At 46.7% G+C, this 15338-nt stretch overlaps 2 protein-coding genes across 5 annotated transcripts in view; one reads left to right on the top strand and one right to left on the bottom strand.

Moving 5' to 3' along the window:
- LOC119180953 (uncharacterized) overlaps positions 1 to 15338 on the bottom strand; it is a 311773-nt gene that overhangs the window by 149638 nt on the left and 146797 nt on the right. The window contains exon 1 of one of the 3 annotated variants that reach the window (XM_037432100.2): positions 7209 to 8363. The exons of the other annotated variants lie outside the window; for them this stretch is intronic. The gene's annotated coding sequence lies outside the window, so the exon portion shown is untranslated. Of the gene's footprint in view, positions 1 to 7208; positions 8364 to 15338 lie in introns of those variants that run through there. 3 annotated transcript variants of the gene reach the window in all.
- Positions 1 to 15338, top strand: part of LOC142774551 (uncharacterized) — a 149475-nt gene that overhangs the window by 46965 nt on the left and 87172 nt on the right. The gene's annotated exons all lie outside the window — the stretch shown is intronic.

Genomic DNA, 15338 nt, shown 5'->3' with positions numbered 1-15338 from the left:
GAGGAATGAAAGCAAGAATAAGTACACAAAAGCCGTTCCGGTCAAAGGAGAGTTGCTGTTATGTGGACAGAGATTCCTCGAATACGCAGCTGACCTGTTGACGCAGAGGTGTTCTTAGAGGTAAAAACGATGCCGTATACATTCGCTGTGCGCACGTAACTATCTGTACTCGTGACTCGCAGCACTGGAAATCTCGGCTTAAGTAAACAACGGAAACAGTTTCAACGTTGTGAAGGATATCAGTTCACTTCTTACCACACACTCGCGCAAGGATGTACATGGAACTTTTTGTGGAGGACGCATCCGCAAAGCTTGGGGGGAGTGGAGGGGTTATGCAGCACAGGCATCGAGTTTTTTTTTGTTAAGCTCTAGAGAAGCGCAAAGAACTCGTTCGCTTGTCAGCGAGCAGTAGTGCCGCAGTGGTTATTGTCTAGTTTTAATCCTTTGACACGACGTGCACACACTTGTGGATACCACGCGTTTATGATATATTTGTATACACTAGGGGCCAAGACAGATCAATATATATCGAGTTTCGAACGAACTTCACCTCCGGCATAATCATTTTGTCTTCGTTTAACGTCATCTTGCAGTGCACTGTTGCCTATGAATCCTTTGCTGAGGGCACTGCCACGTTCGACGAGTCGTTCACCTTGCCGCTTCCTGCTAGCCCATGTGAAAAGTATCACTTTTGTTCTCTCAAAATGGACATGAAGTAAAATGAATTTGTGCTATATTTATAACCTCAGATTTTATTGTCTTTGTGCAAAATTTATAGCCTCAGATTTTATTCTCTTTATGCGAAAAAAAAAAGAATGAATGACTTCAGGATAAACTTCAGGATAGTTACTATGTCACAGTTACTATGTTACAGTTACAGGATAGTTACTATGTCACAGAGGACGACGACGAAGTGTCTCTTCATAGAACGCTTCTGCTTTCGGCTCCGAGCATTGTTATCAAGTTTTTCGCTTTTTACGGGAGACGCTGCTCCCTGCCCCAAGGCGACGGACGCGGAGTCATCCACTGGTCCGCCCAGCCAGAGGTCTGCTATGACGAGCTCCTCGGTAAATCAGCGCGCCTGGCCCAGAACCAGTGAGGCCAACGGTGATAGTCACTGCCTCATGGCTGTGGACGCGGAGCCTTCTGCGGCTCTGTCCGGCCATAGACCACCTTTGGCAAGCTCGTCGCGGAAACGAAGCACCTGTTCGAGCACCAGCGAGGACACGGAGCTGTACTCGGCCACTGGCGACGACTCGTCGGATGACGACTTCGAGACCGTGAGAAGCAGGAAGGCCAAAAGAAGAAGTATCAAGCCGTCTTCACCAGCAGGGACATTAACGTCTCAGTCAAAAGGAGAACGCTGGCCGCACACCATCCTATTCATGCCCGAGGACTCCACCATCAACCTTCGAGCAGTAAACAGGCAAGCTCTCTCTATGTACTTTGAGGGGGTAGCACCAAACGACATTAAGGATATCCGGGTGAACACGCGGAAGAATATTCTAGCTGTGGACACAATGACTGCCAGCGCCATAGACAAGCTTCGCAGAGTATCAGATTTGGGAGGCATCAAAGTTCGACCGGTTATTCCAATGGACGGTGCCTGCGTGGCGGGAGTAATCTACGACATTGATTTGGCCATAGCAAACTCGGACCTCCCAACTCTCATAAAACCAACGAACGAAGGAGTTCTCATCGCGAATGTACTTCGCCTCGGAAACACTCGTTGTGTAAAGATAATGTTCAAAGGAGATTCCATTCCGTCGCATGTCAAAGTGGGACACTTCCGACATCCTGTTCGACCATTTGTCCCTAAACCACTCCAGTGCCATAACTGCATGAAAATTGGGCACATCAAGAGTGTATGTACAAACACCACAGTATGCCCCCGATGCGCTGAGCCGCACACTGCAGACGCATGTCGGGCAACAAGTCTGAAGTGCAGAAACTGTGATGGTCCGCATGATGCTGCATCCAAGGAATGCCCTCGGATTAAGAAGGAAATCGCCATTATCAAACAAATGGTTAGGGACAATTCAACCCACAGAGAGGCTGCTGAAAGGGTACGGCGGCGACGTAGTCGCCGACGGAGGCGTGTAGGACAGAGTGTTGCGCATAACCCATTTCCTCCGAGCACAAGTGAAGTAGTAAGCACGAAGCGAAATGAAGTGGAGAAGCTCACAACTGCGGATGAGTGGCCTACACTTCCGCGTACGCAGCCTGCAAAGGAGCCTCCTGCGAGGCCTCGCCGCCCTACACCTTCCACCGAGTCTACTTCCGTTGAGGATGTGTCAAGGGTCGATCGACAGATCATCCCGATGTTACGATCCCTCGTCGCTGTCATGGCAGACATACTAAGAAGCCTGGGAACTCCAACCGCTCGAAGCGGGTTACAGGTGTTGGACGCGCTGAGCCCAGTCCTCGCCTCCCTCGCGTAGAGTCATGGCAGGAGATCAACAATCGTTCCGCAAAGACGTCAGAGAAGCATCAGTCATCCAGTGGAATGCAAGAGGACTTAGATCACGGATTTCCGATTTTCGTCAGTACGTGTTTTCTAACCGTTTCCCAATCATCGTAATATGTGAACCGAAATTATCAAACCCGATCAGGCTATCCGGCTACGAATCAATCCCGTCCAAAACCCGAAACGAAAGCAGCAAGGTCATTGTGTATATTCGTCGGGAGCTTACCTACATCATTCAACCTGTGTCGCCTCATGATGAGAACCAATATGTTTGCCTGACTGTGAAGCAGAAAACCCTCACCTTCACATTAATAGGTGTCTACTTATCTCCCTCAGCCCGTTTTGATTGCCAAAGACTGGATGACATTCTTTCGAGCGTCCAGGATCCGTGGATAATTATAGGGGACTTCAACGCCCACCACCCAATCTGGGGAAGTTCAAAAGTCAATGCCACGGGCCGGAGGCTGGCTTCATTTGTATCGACTCATGAACTGTCTCTACTTAATGATGGGAGCCCTACATTTCTGCGAGGATCAACGTACAGCAGCTGTTTGGACTTGACGTTTGTGTCACGTCGCTTCGCCACAAGCGTTAAGTGGTTTTTAGACATCGAGACACATGGTAGCGATCACATCCCCAGTTATCTCACCATCGAAGGCTTTGCTAGCGACCACCCGCCGAAAACCGTACGGAGGATCGATTTTTCAGCATTCACAACCAACATTGAACACGCTTGTGAAAAAGGCTTAAACTCTGGCATTGAGCAAGCGATCAAACAAGCAGCGCAGAGTGCGATGCGCACGCTGGCATATTCTTCAAGGCCCTCAGAAACGGACGTGGAGTTAGAGCGCCTCCGTGCGACTCGTCGGCGTGCGGAGCGTAGATATCGACGCACAAAATCCATTCAAGATCTACGGATGGCCAGGCGCATGCAAAAGAAGATCCAGCGTCGTATAGACAAACTGGAGTTTCAACGGTGGGCGAAGTTTTGCGCGAGTCTAGACCCTCGCAAACCGCTTTCTCAAATATGGCGAACCGTGCGAGGCCTACGCATATTTCCCCAACAACGTTTTCCGTTTAAAGCCTTGGCCCTTTTCCAAAATAGAAGAGATATCGAGGTAGCGGAAGATTTTTGTAGGAAGATTGCGGGCCCGTCAAATTGCACAGAAGCCCTTACTACAGATTACACGCCACATTCACTTGACCCGCACCTGGACCTGCCTTTTTCAATGGAAGAACTTAATGTGGCTCTTGCTTCATGCAATCGATCGTCATCGCCTGGGCCGGATGGCATATCATACCGCCTATTATGCAATCTCGGTGATCGAGCACGAAGTGCTTTGCTGGAAGTATTCAATGAGTCTTGGAGAGATGGAACGGTCCCCAGAGAATGGAAAACAAGCCGGTTGGTTGCACTTCTCAAACCTGGAAAATCGCCTCTAGAGCTGACATCATACCGCCCAATAGCGCTGGCTAGTTGCGTAGGGAAGCTGATGGAGCGAATGATCCTTGCCAGACTCGAGTGGTTCCTAGAACGCCATAGAATATATCCAGACGCCATGGCCGGTTTTCGTCGTCTTCGGAGCTCCATTGACAATGTCATTGACCTGGTGACCTACGTACAACACCAGAAAATGAGCAGACGGTTATCTGTCGCACTATTTTTAGATATCAAAGGAGCATATGACAATGTTTCTCACGAAGCCATACTTGACGCCCTCGAGTCAGTTGGTTTGGGTGGGCGAGTGTACCGCTGGATCCAATGCTACCTACATAGAAGATCATTGTTTATGCAAACTGATGATGGGCCGACTTCTGAACATTATACACACCGTGGTGTTCCTCAAGGTGGTGTATTGAGCCCCACACTGTTCAACCTGGTTCTGATCGGTCTCGTGGAACGCATACCAGATTCTGTGCAGATATCTCTCTATGCAGATGATATTTGTGCCTGGACGTCAGGTGTAACACGTCCTCAGGTACGTGCGAGACTCCAGAAAGCAGCGAATTCAATATCGGCGTACCTTAGAGAACAAGGCCTCGAGATTTCTCCTGAGAAATAGGCGCTGGTCGCGTTCACGCGGAAGGCAATGACGTCATATCCCATCGCCATCGATGGACACAGTGTCTGCTACGCCAGGACCCACAGGTTTTTGGGGGTCACGATCGATCGAAATCTCTGCTGGAGTCCCCATGTGGCCACTCTAAAGAAGCGCCTAACGGCCATCGCACAACTTTTCAAGTTCCTCGGAGGCAAAACGTGGGGCACATCAGTGCACGCGATGTTGCATTTGTACAAAACGCTGTTTCTGGGGTACCTGCGGTATAGCTTGCCGGTTCTGACGAACGCTTGCAAAAGCAGTATACGCACAATAGAAAACGCCCAGGGCCAGGCACTCAGAGTTTGTCTTGGATTACCACGCTGTACATCAACAGCGGAAACCATCGCAATCGCCAAAGATCATCCGGCCACAGTGCACATTACTTTGGAGGTGCTTAGAGCTCATATTAGACACCTTGCTCGCGCCCCTGCCCACCACCTAGCTTCGCTTCCAGAAGATCGACCGAGTGCCTCCTTCTGTAAGAGAGTATTGACTTTCCGTGAGTGCCTTCCAACAGTCTACACGCCTCCGGAACGGATACTAACACCTCCTTGGTGCTTGGACCGACCAAAACTGCGCTTGACAGTGCCGGGGATTCGCAAGAAGGCGGAGCTCTCGGCGCCAGCTTTAAAGCAGATGATTCTACTCATGCTACACGAAGAATACAAAGATCATGTCAAACTTTACACGGATGGCTCGACAACTGTTGGAGGATCTGCAGGAGCTGTGATTTTCCCAGCAAGAGCCGAAACCATCCAGTTCAGAACGTCACACAAGACGACATCGACAGCCGTGGAGCTCGCGGCACTCCGCAGCGCACTCCGCAGGATTGATCGAGAGACACCACAAAAATGGAGCATTTTTACTGATTCGAAACCAGCTCTCCAATGTCTACACAATGCTCTACGTCGTGGGCCTCAAGACCAATTGGCGCTCGAAATACGACAACTGTACCATCACCTAATAGACGAAGGACATGACATATCTTTTCAGTGGTTACCAGGCCATTGCGGCATCATCGGTAACGAGCATGCCGACGATGCAGCTAAGAATGCTCACGAAAATGGAGTGATGGAACCTATTCCACTATCAAGAAGCGACGCAGCAGCAAAGATTAATACGCTTGCGCAGGATGTCGCAAGGTCTATGCGGAATACGCCCGGTTTTCTCCACACCCGCCTTCACCGCCTGGACCCATGCCTACGACTTACTATTCCATCTGGCCTACCCCGATCCGAGACGACCCTTCTCTGCCGCATGTGGCTTGGGGTGTCTTTCACGAACGCCTTTGCCTGCCGCATCGGAATGAGAGACAGCGCTGCATGCGACCATTGCGACAATGACGAAACAATTGAACATATTTTATGTCAGTGCCCCCAGTACAGCTCTCAGCGACAGTCCCTCTCAGCAGTGTTTGCTCGCCTCGACGACCAGCCACTTTCTGAGCAGTCAATCTTGGAATGTCGGAAAGATCGAGCTTCACGCCAGAAAGCAACGAAGGCGCTGATGAAGTTTCTGCGAGCGACCCGCCTCGTTGAACGATTGTGACACTACTGTGTGCGCGTGTGTGTGTGTGTGTTTGTGCTTCTCTTCCTCCCTTTCCCATTTCTTTTTCTTACTTTTCTGTCTCCCCTTTCCCCTTCCCCAGTGCAGGGTAGCAAACCGGATATGTTTTCTGGTTAACCTCCCTGCTTTTCCGCATTAAATTTTCTCTCTCTCTCTCTCTCTCTCTACTATGTCACACATAAGTTAACATATCACGTCATTGTCGTTGCATTAGAACGTTCGGCATCTTGGGACGTTTTAGCGATTTGACACACAGACGCTTCTTAATGGGTGGCGCCTGAATGGGCCAAGCTTTAGAATGAAAGTCGAAAATACGGTCTTCTTGGGTACAGCGCGAAGGAAACAAGTAAGCACTACACAACAAATACAAATAATAAAAGGTCCTTTTTAGGGAATTTGGGACGACTCGCTGTTTTCGCTGACCTTATTGCGCTGCGACGCGCATTTGTTCAACAATTCTCACGTGCGCTTCCGGTGCGCTTAGTTTAGTCTTCGCTTCGATCGAGGCTATGAAGTTCTGTGTTTATTGCCTCAAATTAAGTGCTTTTTTTTTCGTGACTGCGAGGCCTTTGGTACTTCATTAATTCTCACATCGTACGACTCTTCTACATAAAAAATGTCCCCAACACGCCACGGTGGTCTAGCGGCTAAGCACTCGGCTGCTGACTCGCAGTTCGCCGAATCGAATCCCGGCCGCATTTTAGATGGAGGCGAAAATGCTTGCGGCCTGTGTGCTTAGACGTAGGTGCAGATTAAAGAACCCCGGGTGGTCTAGATTTTCGGAGCCCTTCACTACGGCATCTCACGTAAGCATATGGTGGTGTTGGGACGTTAAACTGCAACAATAATGTCCCCATAATTAAATTGTTAAATAATGAGTTTTTTAATTACTCAATTACTATTCAAATATTAGGGGCGGCAAAGTTTTTCGCCTCGGCGCAGAGTTCGTTAGCGAAGACAATTTGGCCTGACTGCCATAGCATTCCTAGTAATAATAAAAATATACACGTTTGAAGAAACGAAACAAGCGTGATTAGAAACCAGGAGGCCAAACTGGCCGTCGTTATACTCACGTCCTCCGCACGGCTTCCACCTTACGGCCTCCGAGTGAAATTACGATGAGGTGAACAGTAACCGTTGTGTCAATGTTGCCCGTGCCGGTGACAAGGCGGAAAATGTTTCTGACGTTCACTGCGCGTGTACGCGATTCTCTCACACCTTGCGGTTCAGATGCACTGATGAGCTGATAAAATACTGTAACCGGCCCAGTCCAGGCGAGAAGAAACTCCTACACTCCGTAAATGTGTTTCGAAGTTGCGTTGTCGGCTTCCAGAAACTGTCGGCAACAGTCACTTTCGAGAGGTTTTTGTTCTTGACAACAAGAGAGAGGCTTCTTCTCTAACTCCACTGCAGTCAGCTCGCTGTCTTTTAGTTATTCCAAGCCGTTTGAAGACGATCTCATGGCCTGTCGGGTGTCATTAGCAGCCGGTCACAACACTCGCGTGTCCCCTTTCGGCCACCAGCACGAGCTGCTGCGATCGAAGGGAAGAATGCACTGACGCCGCTTGCGCGTAGTCGCTACTAACAGGGCACGATTTCTGGCGATGTAGGGCCTTTACTTAGATGCCGGCTTCTTTCCTTTCCAGCAGGCCTGAAGCTCTGATGTGGGGTCAGGGGAAGTCCATATATACGCAGGTGTTTCACCAGGCCTTCAGGAAAAGTATTGAAGCTGGTGCCTCATCCGGGCTTCGATAAGTACACAGATGTTTGCGCGCCAACAACAGGTACAGCTTTTGGAGACTCCCGATGGTTCCAAGGAAGATAGTTCTCCTAAAATTCCAAACAGCACATCAGGTTAGTTTTCACCTAAGCAGGATAGAAGTTTCTTCTGATTTAAAAGCCTTTGTGGGAACTGGACACAACCAGGGTAGCGTATGCAGTGTTTTAACTCTTCCAACGGCGTCGACGAATAGAAGGATCACGCAGGTTGTGGCTGTGCTGCGTTCCTTCGAAACCGTGGCACGATGGAACAGTAGCGAAATGTAGCGAAATAAAGCACGACGTTTACGCGTCAAAAAAAAAAAAATGGAGCGGATGCAGATAGGGCCGATTGGAAACACTCGATGCCAACTGAATCCAAGCGTGGCGTATGTAGGTTTTCCCTCGTCGTCCGTGGAGCAGTCGCAGCAACGGAAGTGCGCTATACAACCGGGCTAGATGCCGCCAACAACTCTGCGCGCAAAGCGAGCCCAGCCCAGCCGGCCGGTCTCGACTCTTGACACGAAATGAAACGTGAAACCCGGTGCGGGCGGCGTCGGCTTCGGGCCGGCCAGGATCCCGGGGCTCTTTTTTCGCGTTCCTCTCTTTCTCGCCCACCCGCGGCTTGTTGCTCTACCGCCGCTTGCCAAAGGGGCGCGGACGAAGCGAGATGATCCTTCTCACCCATTTTCTCCCTGGCCACCGCCGCTGCGGCACAGAAGCTGGCCGAAGAGGTCTCGCACGAGCGGAGAAAGCTGGCTTGTTGCCTTCGACTACAGCCGAGGCACTGCGCCGTGCTCCCGACCGGGTTGCAGAAATTAGGTGCCTTTTCTCATCTTCTAACCACTACCACCACCACTACAGCCGGCAGCCAGCGGTGCCAGACCAAGGTACTCGTTCCTAGGTCTGGAGGCGTTTACAGCGCCGTCGTGAGGAAAAGCTCGCTTAGGACCTAAAGGTCTTCGGCGTTATAAAGGCATTACTGTCCAACGATACAAGTTCTCTACTAATGTGCGCGCGTGGGAAAAACAGAGAAAGTCCAACGATACAAGTTCTCTACTAATGTGCGCGCGTGGGAAAAACAGAGAAAGTGATAATCTTATACATCTATATGTCAGATTGTACCCGTGACAGACAGACAGACAGACATAGATAGATAGATAGATAGATAGATAGATAGATAGATAGATAGATAGATAGATAGATAGATAGATAGATAGATAGATAGATAGATAGATAGATAGATAGATAGAGAAGGAGATGGAACTTCATTTTCATACTTTCATCTTACTGCCACACACATCACTTGAGAGGTGCAGCATCCGCTAAGGCCGCTCTGCCATATGAACGCGTGCGATATAGGCCTGCGAACTTCTGATGAACCCTGTATGTCACTTAATTTTAACATTTGATGCCAAATCATGGATGGATATCAAGGGCAACACCTAAAGTAGTATGTCCACACATGGCCTCCGAGATTGCGGGCGCGCGGCGGGTTTCTCCCCGGCCGTCCCAATCGCACGGAGAGCGCCTGTTTCCAGGGGTGGGCGTGGCCCGCTTTTTTCTCCGCACCGCGGCGCTTTTTCTTTCGTTTGAAAAGGCTGCTGCGCTGTTGGCGAAGCTTCCATGCCGCAAAAAAAAAAAGGGTTTTGTGCTTTTGTGTAACTTTGTGTTCGTTTGGAAATGTCAGGTTGTGCAAAGTACGAGAGGCAAAGTGAACGCTGGGGCGTTTTATTTTAAAATGGGGTTTTAATGGGACTTTGTGGGCGGCAGCGGTAGCAGTGAAACGGATCAACACATCGTGGACTAAGCGCATCCTGTATTCATTGCAGAATCCAGCAGTGAAGGAACAAGCAAGATATCTTTTTATCGAGCGCCGACAGCTGTCACCGCGGTCAAGCCTGGAAGTACAGACACGTGTACAGATTGGCGTCGTGGCCAGCCCTTAAAAGCGTCAACCAGAAGCCAGCTACCGTCACTTTGTGGGCGGCAGCGGTAGCATGACACGGATCAACACATCGTGGACTAAGCGCATCCTGTATTCATTGCAGGTTTGTGATACAATTTTATTACTCGATACCATAGCATTAATTCCGTTGTCTCACTGCTGCTGCTGCCCCTCAAGCTATTGTACTCAACGTTTTTAGAACGATTGTACTTGTATGGGTTTCGCCTTCTGGAAGCTTCGTTGCTATCTCTGCTGTCGCTAGATGCTCATCTTGCGAGGTACAGTTTGAAGAAAAAGATCTAGTTGGGACATGTGCTGAATGTAGCATGGTTTTTCATGTTGGAAAGTGCAGTGGAATCGGTGACCGATCTTTTCGGTCAATGAAAGACTCAACTAGAAAAACCCAAAAATGCGGTGGCTGCCGGGGTGAGACACTAACTGCGTCTGGCCCATTACAGGCACAGCTGGCAGAAATCAGCAAGAAGCTGTCGCAAATCTCTGTGCTAGAGACAAAATTAGACAGACTAATGGCCTTGCAGGATACAGTGCGGCACATCGAAACACCTGTTCAGCACTTGTCTGATACCTATGATGAACTAGAAGATACTCTCATTCGGCAAGAGAAGGACATTTCTGATTTGCGTCGCCGAGTCGAAACTGTAGAGAAGTCGCCGGAAGTTACGTTAATTACGGTGTTGAAACGACAAGTGAGCGAATTGGAGCAGTACAGTAGAAGACAGAATATCGAAATTCACGGCATTACTCCTCGCGAGAATGAAAGCCTCTTTGAAGAAGTTAATAAAATAGCGCGCTGTCTTGAGATCCCTGAATTATCTGAGGATGACATTGACGGGCTGCACCGCCTCCCGACCAAAGAAGGCAAGCCTCCAGTCACTATCCTCAGATTTGCATCGAGAGCAGTAAGGGCAAAATGGTTCGCGAAACGAAAGCAACTAATGAACAGGCTTCCGGAAGTGAAATTCTTTGACAACTTGACTGCAGCCAACAAACAACTGCTCTGGATGGTGAAGCAAAAAAGCAAGAGAAAAAAATTGCCCGCAGCTTCCCTCGGGGGAACACTGAGGAGGATGCGGAGCATATAATTGGTTAACGGGGTGTTAAAGTGCGACTTACTTGGGTCGATGGCTAAATTGGTTAACGTGGTTGTGAAATGGGGTGTTAAATTGCGACTTACTTGGGTCGATGGCTAAATTGGTTAACGTGGTTGTAGGAGGGGGTGTTAAATGAGTGAACACGTACACACGTATGCGAAAGGGCGGCGCTGGTCGAAAGGACGTCGATCATTGTGTTCGTGGATTCGTTGGAATTCATTTCACCGCGACCTTGGACGTCGACGCGCCGTACAAACCAACCGACGAGCGGCAACTGAGCGAGCGAGCGCCGACCTTGAGTATATATACAGCACGACGGCGCATGCACTGTCAGCTGTTGAATGTTCTCGAAGCGCGACGCCACATGCGCGTCCACTGGAGAATCAGGAGAATTGTAGATGTCGAACGCGGTGTGTAGAGGAGGAAGGGTGCACAGATGGTGGAGGAGTGAAGCGCGCGCGGTGTGTAGAGGAGGAAGGGATGCACAGATGGTGGAAGAGTGGGCGACGGCGCGACGGCGCATGCGCGCGCGTCAGCTGTCGAATGTTCGAGAAGCGGTGTGGACGGCGCGGACGGCGCGGACGGCGCACTACAAGGCGCGAGTATAAGATGCTCCGCATCTAAAAGTTTATCAGTTCGTCTGGACTTCAGAGGGCAGAATCTTTGTGCGCAAGCAGCCTGACATGCGCGCAATCAAAATCTCAATCGAGGATGATCTGGCCAAAATTACGTAACACCCCCTGATTAGAAATTCCCTTGATTGTAGTAAACAATGGCTACTCATTTAACTTCTGAGCATTTCAATAGCTTAGTACAAGTTGAGGACTGCATCCGTAAGAAACACGCCTCACTTTTTCACATGAACGCAAGAAGCCTCAGAAATAAACATGTAGAAACCGAGGCATATTTATCTCAGTTAGATTGTTGTTTTGATTTTTTAGCTTTCTCTGAAACTTGGTACTCACATGACGCAGAAGTGCACAATTTTGTCGATTATAAGCATGTCTCTGTTTACCGTTCCGGGAGGCGTGGTCGGGGCGTGTCCCTTTATGTTCACCAACGTAATCACTTCTACACTCTGAGGGAGTTTACTTGCATGTGCACGCGATGATTTCGAAACGGTTGCTATTGTGTGCTGCAACTTTCTTATATAGTTGTTGTTTACCGCCCGCCTCAGGCGGCACTCTCAAACGACTATGTCGAGACGCTACTACATCATGCCAATGCTAATAAATGGAACGTCATTATGGTCGGTGATTTTAATGTAAATCAGTTTACCGATAATGAAGCAAAATTTCAGTTACTTGAAGTTATGCTTGCGAATAACTGCGATAACCTAATTCACCAGCCCACCAGGGTTACTTCACAGTGTGATACGCTCATTGACTTATGCTTTACAAATGTACCAAAGGCTGAAACTTGCTCTGGTGTCCTGGGTTCAGATATCAGTGACCATTTATCCATATTTGTAATTTTTCCAACGCATAATTATTCCAGTGCAGAAAAGTTCACTACGAGACGCATAAATCAGCGCAGCATCACTTTATTTCAGTCTCTAGTCGTCAGCACAAACTGGGAAGACGTGTACTCCGAGCAAAATCCATCTAGATCATATGAAATATTTGTGTCAAAATTACAGCACAGTTATAATACTGCTTTTCCTTTAACAACAATAGTGAAGCACAGAAAGGCCCGGAAGGCATGGATCACGAGCGACCTTTATTATCGTATTAAACAAAAAGAAAAATTATTTGCTAATTTTCTAAAAACACGCGATCTTCAAATATTACTGGAATTTAAGAAGTTTAGAAATAGGTTAAATGTCGACCTAAGGAAGGCCAAACTTGCCTTTTTTGAACGCAAGTTTGAAAGCGTCGCCCAAAACAGTCGTAAGACATGGAAGGTCTTTCGTGAATTGACAAGTACCCCTTCATCAGGAGTACCAGCGGAATTAGAAGTCGATGGCGTGAGGTATTCTGGGGATTCTTTAGCAAACTTGTTAAACAATTATTTTATCAATGTTGGAGCTGCTGAACCCCTCCATACTGTGCACCCAGAACGAAGTTATATGACGTACGTGCATTGTGCTGTGAAAGACACTTTATTTATTTGTCCTACTTCAGAAGATGAAATCATGTCTATTCTAGGTTCTCTTGATAACAACTAAGCTGCCGGAGAAGACGGCATAAAAGCTTCACCAGTTAAGGCCGTGGCACATGACATTGCAAGGCCATTAACGCACATTTTTAATGAAATGATATCATCTGGTATCTATCCTGATAGGCTAAAAATTGCTCGTGTGACTTTACTTCATAAAGGCGGCAAGTGTAATGAGTTGGGTAATTATAGACCAATATTTGTACTATCAATATTTGTAAAGTTGCAAAGAAAGTCTTATGCACGCGATTTAATAAATTTTTGTCAGCGAAAAATGTTATTGTAGAGCAACAGTTCGGATTTCAAAAGGGAAAGTCTACAGAAAAAGCACTTGTACGAATAAAAGATAAAATCATCCAAAATATTGAAAACAGGTTATTTACAGTCGCTATATATCTAGATTTCCAAAAAAGCATTTGACTCCATCAAACACGAAATTTTATTCTGTAAACTTGAAGCATACGGCTTTAGAGGTAAAGTACAAAATCTTATCCGTAGTTATTTGCACAATCGACTACAGTACATTTGTCTCCAGGATGCTCAATCTGAAGAAACTGTAATCAAATATGGTGTGCTCCAAGGCTCTGTACTGGGCCCTCTACTGTTTATAACATATGTGAATGATATTGTTAATATCCCTTTTACTGGGGAGGTATTAATGTATGCTGACGATACGAGTGTTTTCTTTTCTGGGAATGATTTGAAGGAGCTAGAGGCGATGTCAAACAACTGGTTGAAAGAGCTTAATCTCTGGGTATCTTCTAATAAACTAAAAATAAATGTTAAAAAGACAAAGTTCATGCTTTTCTATCCTAAAAATAAAGAAGTAGATTACATTATGAAACTACACTACGGCGATTCGCAACTAGATCTAGTACACAATCATTCGTTTCTAGGCGTTTCTTTTCAATCAAATTTAAGTTGGTCAATACACGTGAACAATGTAAGGATGAAGGTAGCGAAGTCTATAGGCATGTTGAACCGTTTACGTAACTTTTTAACAACTAACTTAAAGAAGGAATTGTACTTTTCCATAGTACATTTTCATTTTAGTTACTGCTCGTTAGTGTGGGGAACAGGAATTAAGACTGATAATGAAAAGCTTTCTTCTTTACAGTGGAAAGCAGTCAGACTACTTAATTCGGGGTATAATGTAGATGCGTCAGCTCTCATGTTAAAGTACAGAATTCCACAATACTGCCTTGTTTACAAAATAAAATTGTCAATGTACATATATTGCGAAGTATCGGGAGACTGGGGTTCATTTAACCATCGCTATTTAAGCAGGAACACCGGCCACGACCCTCGTGAAACACACAGTTGTGGAAAGAACACGCACAAACTATGGAATGCAAACAATAGACTTCCAAATTATGAAGTTATGTAATGAGCATCCTGCAATAATTGAACTAGCACGATCGTGCACCAACTCAAAAAAATTCAAAATGAAAATTCGGTCCCTCTTTAACACTTAGGATAAATGCACTCTCAGCACGGTAGGGTGAGCTACAGTCTCTCATACTATTTGTATGTATATATTTTTGTGTATATATATATATATATATATATATATATATATATATATATATATATATATATATATATATATATATATATATATATATATATATATATATATATATATATATATATATGTTTATGTATGCTCAGCAATGAGTACTATTGTTATAATGGTTATTTCTATTGCTCTTTTTATTTGTATGTATATATTTTGTGTATGTCTATATGTTATGTGTGCTCAGCAATGATTTCTATTGTTACAATAGTGATTTCTTTTGTTCCTTTTTTATTTGTATGCATATATTTTATGTATGTATATATGTTTATGTGTGCACATTGCAAAAATTTATATTGTTTCTATTGCTACTGTTACGCCCAGCGCGAGCAGGACCGTGTCAGGGGGCTAACCACCTCCTTTTGTCCTGACCGCGGGCAATGCTTTTTTTTTTTGTACTGTCCGAAAAATGAATAAATAAAAAAATAAATAAAAAAGTATTGCCAAAAAAATTTGCTGTAGATTGGCGCCGCCCATATAAGAGCAGTTCAAATTGCGATGCCTGTGCAAGAGATCCGCATGTGCTCGAAACTATACTTTCAAGTTCGCGGGCTGTGTAGCGGGGGGCCCGCAGCCCGATATTTTTTAATTCTACAGTAGTCCACATCGACAAATGGTTGGTTGGTTGAACACGATACTGATATTGCCATTG

The sequence above is a fragment of the Rhipicephalus microplus genome, chromosome 10 (genome assembly GCF_043290135.1).
Source record: "Rhipicephalus microplus isolate Deutch F79 chromosome 10, USDA_Rmic, whole genome shotgun sequence".
NCBI lineage: Eukaryota > Metazoa > Arthropoda > Arachnida > Ixodida > Ixodidae > Rhipicephalus > Rhipicephalus microplus.
The sequence above is the reverse complement of the archived record's forward strand: the minus strand, read 5'-3'. Positions and strand labels throughout refer to the sequence as shown.